General features: G+C 43.3%; 1 protein-coding gene across 1 annotated transcript in view; it reads right to left on the minus strand.

Moving 5' to 3' along the window:
* Positions 1 to 7500, minus strand: part of LOC306913142 (receptor-type tyrosine-protein phosphatase mu-like) — a 170287-nt gene that overhangs the window by 87884 nt on the left and 74903 nt on the right. The gene's annotated exons all lie outside the window — the stretch shown is intronic.

The raw sequence follows: 7500 nt of genomic DNA on the forward strand, positions 1-7500 counted from the left end.
GTGAGTGCGTGCATGTGTTTGGACATGTTATTATGATGTCAAGAGCGTTTTCGCAGCTCTTGCAAAGAAGCTGCGTTCAGTGTCACACACCCACGCCCACATACAGGGGCGGCCTTGAAGGAGAATTCCATACTAGAAGGCTTTTTTTGTAGTTGTTATGTCCCCACCAAAGAGGTCCAGGTGTTATTTTGTGCAAAAGTGCATTATTGACTATTTCCCATACCATAAGCCCTCAATGGGGTTTTTGAGATTTTTGAGCGATAGATGGAAATAAGCGAATTAGCCGAACACCCCAATGCCCCATTCAATTCAATGCAATTCATTGAGGGCTTATGGTAGGGGAAATAGCCAATAATGCGCTTTGCACAAAATCACACCTGGACCTCTTTGGTGGGGGGGTAAGAAAGTCCAGCATTTTGTTTGTGTGTAAACACAAACTTTGTCCTAATATATAATACAAACATTAAACCCATTGACAATGAATGGACAATTTTGAGTGTTTGTGTAAACACAAACATTGAAGACAAAAGTGAGGATGCAAATTCTGATTGGCCGGAATGAGATGATGTACTCTATGATGATGTACGATAAGAGTGCCCCTCACTTCACACGGGTGTGATTTTTATGTTTTATGTACGGTACGCTAATGACAATAAACATCTCTCCATCTCTCTCTCTCTCTCTCTCTCTCTCTCCAGGGGGCAGTAGAGCTCTGACACAGACAAACAGACAGCATGTAGGTGTTTATGGAGAGACACACACCCACACACACCCACACACACCCACACACACACACACACACACTACACAAAGGTCAATATACCCTGTTATACTGCGTGCGTGCGTGCGTGCGTGCGTGCGTGCGTGCGTGCGTGCGTGCGTGCGTGCGTGCGTGCGTGCGTGCGTGCGTGCGTGCGTGCGTGCCGGAGGTGTTGACATATTATGACAGGCTGAGTAGAAGGAATGCTAAACACACACACAGTCTCTCTCTCTTTGTTCTTTCTATACAGGTCTGTTCTTGTCCTCATCATCATCCTCTCCTCTCCTCTCCTCTCCTCTCCTCTCCTCTCCTCTCCTCTCCTCTCCTCTCCCCTCTCCTCTCCTCTCCTCCCCTCTCCTCCCTCCAGAGTGGATCAGGAGTTGGAGCGGGCGGTTAGATTCCCGTCTCCTCCTGGTTGCGTGTCGACGTGTCCTTGAGCAAGACACTGAACCTCTACCTGCTGCCAGCCCAACGCTCCCAATCAGTGGGTGTAAAGTAAAGTGCCAATTTACATATTCAAATATGTACAGGAGGTCAAAGGGAATACATTGTGAAATTCAAATTAATTCTCTACAAACTAAATCGGTACCGTTTCCTGAAAAGGTACCGGGTTTGGACATGTAAGGTTTTGACCCGGCAGTGACGATAAGTGATATTCACACTTGAAACGACGGGGAGAATGTCTTTAATGCACCCAAACTGGTTGCATTAATTATACAGTATAGTCATGATCTAGTGACCCAGGAGAAGATGATGCATGTTTGTATTTAATAATCACTGTGAAAACCCAGGGGAGAGAGCGAGAGAGAGAGAGAGAGAGAGATCGTGTAAAAGAGTTAATTCACTTGTTTGTGTTCTCTAGACTAAAATTCCCTATACGATGCTGACACACACGCACGCACGCAACACACACGCACACAGACACACACACACGGTACTGTAGGCCTATCCTGCAGGTGCGTGCGTGTGTGTGTGTGAGGGGGTGTGTGTGTGTGTAGCAGATGCAGTAATCAAGCTAACATGCATGTTAATGTGTTCATCATTAACCGCCTAATGAGCACAGCACTATCATCATGCTAATGACTTTACTATTAACCCCCTAATGTCCACAGTGCTAGTCTAGCCTAGCCTACAGTGCTATCCTAATGAGTTTACTATTATGCCAGACCAGATCAGAATGTATGTAAACAATATACATTTTATTGTGCAGGGCGGTATTTCAGGGTAGAATGTCTATGGATATACAATTATAGTGTCCAGAACAATATAGCTATGTCTGGTTTATCGAAAATTTGAAGAAAATACTATATTTATTTATAAGAGTCAATAGGCCTATATAACACTATCTTAAGTGTCCCGTTCTTCCAGAAATAAGCTTGACGAATTATAATGTTCCAACGTGATGCTACCCGGAAATACATGTGGTGATTATTTGGTCTCTTTACCTCAGCGGTTCCCAAACTGTGGTGCGCGCCAGGGGGTGCGTGACATGAAAAGGGTAATGGCGGACAGTTTGTTATTTAACACAAATAGCAAAATCAGTAAAACACCGTTTTATGGAGATGTATAGAGCCGCAGCCGCTCCGTGTCTCACACTCCGTGTCTGAGAGAGTGCAGTCAACATTCCAGCCCCCCGCTCCTCCCCCTCCCCTCACACATGGCATTTTTTTGAAATTTTTGGCCAAATAGAACATTGGGGGGTGCATCAGCTAGGTCAGGGGGAAATAGGGGGTGCACGACCAAAAAGGTTTGGGAACCGCTGCTTTACCTGATGACCACAGTGCCATGAGGGTAGGCTATCCCAGGGTATAGCCAACCTTAGGCACCGGTCTATTTACCTCCTGATGACCACAGTGCCATGAGGGTAGGCTAGCCCAGGGTATAGCCAACCTTAGGCACCGGTCTATTTACCTCCTGATGACCACAGTGCCAGGGTAGGCTAGCCCAGGGTATAGCCAACCTTAGGCACCGGTCTATTTACCTCCTGATGACCACAGTGTCATGAGGGTAGGCTAGCCCAGGGTATAGCCAACCTTAGGCACCGGTCTATTTACCTCCTGATGACCACAGTGCCATGAGGGTAGGCTAGCCCAAGGGTAGGCAACCTTAGGCACCACCAAAATGTGGAACGCCCTACCAACAGTCATTAAGACATGCGAATCCCTTGACTCCTTCAAAACCGCTCTCAAAGGGCACCTACGGACGGCTGCAATTCGAAACTGGCCCCCGTAAAAATCTGAATCCCCCCACCCTTTTTTCCCCTAACTGTATATGTTTCTTTTCCCTTTTTACCTCTATGATGAATTCCTGTTCTGTTCTTTGACTATATAGAAGTGTCTATTTGTACGTCTCTAAATGTTTTGATGAATTGAACATGGTGGACCCTCTTGTAAACAAGTGTAATGCTTAATTGGGTCGTCCACTCACAGTTAACAGTCTTTGTATTGAGTTTGTGCTTGAAATGTACTGTAATTCTGCAAACTGTTAATAAATATTTCAATCAATCAATCAATCAATCAATCAAACCGGTCTATTTACCTCCTGATGACCACAGTGCCATGAGGGTAGGCTAGCCCAGGGGTATTTAACCTTAGGCACCGGCCTATTTACCTCCTGATGACCACAGTGCCAGGGTAGGCTAGACCAGGGGTAGCCAACCTTAGGCACCGGTGCCAACATTGGCACCAAGGATGGTGATCATGTGTGTGTGAGAGAGCATTTTTGATGAACTATTTAAAAATAAAAACGTAGCCAAATAAATAAAGTCCCTCACATGTGTATGCAAATTACATCGTGTACACAATTCGACATTCATTAAAACTCTGAACTCTGACTTTGGAGGGAGTCTGGGAGAGAATCGAGGTTATTGTTTTGAGTCTAATGATCATTATAACAATGTAAAACATGTAAATGGTTATTGTAGCGCTGTCTGTTGCTACTGTGGGTTCCTCTCAGTCACATGGAATGACGGACAGCTTGATGCAGGTTCACTCATGTATTGGCTCCACACAAACACTTGGTTAAACATAACATAAATACTTAGTGACAAATAAAGTCAACCCTGCCATCCCTGCCACGCGGATATTAGTTCAGTTGGTATTCTCTTGCTGCACTCTCTGCTCTCTGTGTGTCTTCAGTCTGTGTGGCCAAACCCAACACTCTACTAAATAGAGATCAACCTCGTTAGTCACAATCACAAACACCTGCCATTCAAAAGAACCCTGACACTGACTGCTCCCATGAGCCACTCCCCCCATCTCCACCTACAGCAGAGCCCAAATCAAACCCCACAGTTACATTCGTGGACAATCAAAACGATTGTCATTAAAATCACCGTTGACAATTGACATGGCACATCTAGAAAATAAAAACATGGCACTTTGTTTCCAAAAGGTTGCAGACCCCTGGGCTAGTCTACAGTGCTTTATCAATGGGTTTTAACCCCTAATTTAGCCTACCTAGCCTAGCATGGAGTGCTAATGTCGTCACATTAGCCAACTAATGAGTTGTTGGTGTGAATGTAGCTTAGCGGTCAGTGTTGCCACGACAACGCATGACAGCGTGACGTGACGTCACAGCAGGAGATCCCTCTGTGGCCACTGGCCACTAAGATAATATTAGACTGGAACTCACCTATGCTTTCTATTGGATAGGCAGATCCGCCGGGAGAAACTACACACAGCTGCATGACATGAGACTAAATAATTAGAGCGACAGAGAGAGAGAGAGGAGTGTGTGCCGCGTGTGCGTCAATTTAACAATGGCGCAGACGATCAGAAATCAGCAGAGAGTGAGCGACGTTTGCGCAACTATATGCCGAATTGAAAACGTCTGGGTTTCCGAGGCTACTAAGATATCGACTGGGTGTCTTCAGCCCTGAGCTCCGCCTGGAGTCAGCATGAACTACACTGCACAACAACTACACTACGGTATACAAAAGGAATGAAGGCTGGACTGTTAAATGCGGATGGACAGGCGGATGGATTAGGGCATTCACTTCTAGTCATTTTTACTAGTTGACTAGTTGTTTAACTACCTATTATGTAAAAAATAAAATTAATTAATTAATGAATTAATTAATAATATATTTTTTTGGAAATAAATATTTGTAAAACTGTGTACATGGTGACTATAACTATAATCTACCTGATCTTGAGGCCTACAAAATCTGGAAAAATAAAAATAAAATAAAGAAATACACTTTTTTTTTATCAACTAGTCAACTAGTACCAACAATGTCGACTAGTGGATTTACTAGTCGACTAGTAAACTAGTCGACTAGTCGACTAGTAAACTAGTCGACTAGTCGACTAGTAAACTAGTCGACTAGTTGCTTAATGCCCTAGGATGGTGGCTCAAAATGTGCATCATGCCTTTGGACTAGTGAATGAGCGCATGTAGAGTTGTGTGGCGTCGTGTAGTCGTGTTGTGTCGTGTGTATACTTTATGAGGTGTATAGTGTTGTGGTGTTGTGTAGTCGTGTTGTGTCGTGTGTATACTTTATGAGGTGTATAGTGTTGTGGTGTTGTGTAGTCGTGTTGTGTCGTGTGTATACTTTATGAGGTGTATGGTGTTGTGGTGTTGTGTACATGAGGTGTTTGTGTGACCGTTGAAAGTGTGTCAACAGGAGGGTTGAGGTTTACTTATAATAAAAAGGGGGTCAGGACGAGGCCTTTGTTGTTTTTGCATGAAGCTGGAATTAATATTCATCTCGTTAGAGGGATCAGTGTTAACGAAGGTACAGTATGAGGTAATCTGGACGCAACATTCACAGAGATCAGAAGAGCTGCAGAGTGTTATATTACATTTTATATTACATTATTGTACCTTTTTTTTTACTAGTAAAACTAGCAATAGAGGGTATGCGCATGCATAAAGTGAATGGGAAATCGAAATTGTTTAATGTCGTTTATTACATGGCTTGGTTGAATGCTTGATTCTGATTGGTCAATCGCTTAATTCAGCGGTGAGTTATCTCATCATAATGACCACTCCGCTGTATAACAGACCTCTGCCTAATCAAACCCTCTGAGCACCAGCTGCGCCCCGCTTGATTTACTGCTGTTTCCAACATGACAGCCATGTAAACACACACACACACTAGTGACACACAATGTCATTTACAGCTAAACATTGCTCAAAAAAAAATTTTTGAAAACATTTGAGCTCCCTGTCGGTGAATTATCTCCCGACAATGACCACCTAGCCAGATATTACTTAATGCAATTAGATATGACTTTTCTGTTTGGATGTATGGGCTGTCAAGGCCAGAAAGTAGTTTTTAGCCACTCAGTAGGCATTCCTGCATAACTTCCTGGTTTGATTATGACGTCACGCGCATAATCCGCATATCCTCTATACCATGAATTGATGAATTGAACATGGTGGACCCTCTTGTAAACAAGTGTAATGCTTAATTGGGTCGTCCACTCCCAGTTAACAGCCTTTGTATTGAGTTTGTGCTTGAAATGTACAGTAATTCTGCAAACTGCAAAAATAAATATTTCAATCAATCAATCAAAAAACCACCATGTAAAAATACAAAATATTTTTTTTACAGTCATAGTATTGCACTGTAATTAGGTATGCATTAATGTGTTCATCACTTTAATGTTAAAGTATCAACAAATGCTGTCCACATATAGCTCCTTTAAGAATTTGAATTACTGCACACCCCCTCCCCTCCCATCCACAAACGTGCACATAACCAACAACACATACACCCACAGCCCCCCCCCCCCACACACACACACACACACACAAAGACACACATGCACGCACGCTCGCGCACACACACACACACACACACACACACACACACACACACACACACACACACACACACACACACACACACACACACGCACACGCACACACGCACAACCCCTTGCGACAGCAACACCAGTCAATCAGGCTTCAATTAGACTAATCACTAGATAACGAGGACACCAATTAGTGTGTGAGCTTCCTGCTCAGCACAATTCACTTCAAGGAGAATCACTATAACAATGTCACACAAAAATCAAACTCTTTCAAACTTCCCCTCCTTTATCTGGGGAGTAGTATCAAACCACGAGATCCCGTCACATCCATCGCATCCAATCACATCCATCGCATCCAATCACATCCATCGCATCCAATCACATCCATCTCATCCAATCACTGGCCTGGGTTCCAGCCAATCATTAGTCTGGGTTCCAGTGTTGATTTCGTCGACTAAAACTAAGACTACCATTTTCCACTGACGAAAACTAAACGAAAACTAAATAAAAACTAAGCTATGATGACTAAAACCAAGACTAAATATACTGACAATTTCGTCAACCAATAAAAACTAGACTAAAACTGTTAGGAAGGGACTAGTGGACGAGATATCCAGTATAAGTCATTTTACACTTGGTTGCATGCTGAAAATAGCCGATCTACAAGCTCACAACGCGTCGCGACGCGTTGTGAGCTTGTAGATCAGCCATTTCCAGCAAGGCCCACCAAAATATTTTGGCCATTTGAAAATAGCCGATCTAAGCTCACAATGCGTCACAATGCGACACATTGTGGGCTTGTAGATTAGCTATTTTCAATTTGAAATGGGACATTCTGCATAATGAGTACTTTGTACTTTTGGTACTATTAAATACATTTGGATGCTAATACTTTTGTACTTTTACTCAAGTCATTTTGAATTACGGACATGTACTTGTAGCAGAGGATTTCCATATTGCAGTATTGATACCTTTACT

The sequence above is a fragment of the Electrona antarctica genome (assembly GCF_951216825.1).
Source record: "Electrona antarctica genome assembly, chromosome: 20".
In the NCBI taxonomy this organism is placed as follows: Eukaryota; Metazoa; Chordata; class Actinopteri; order Myctophiformes; family Myctophidae; genus Electrona; species Electrona antarctica.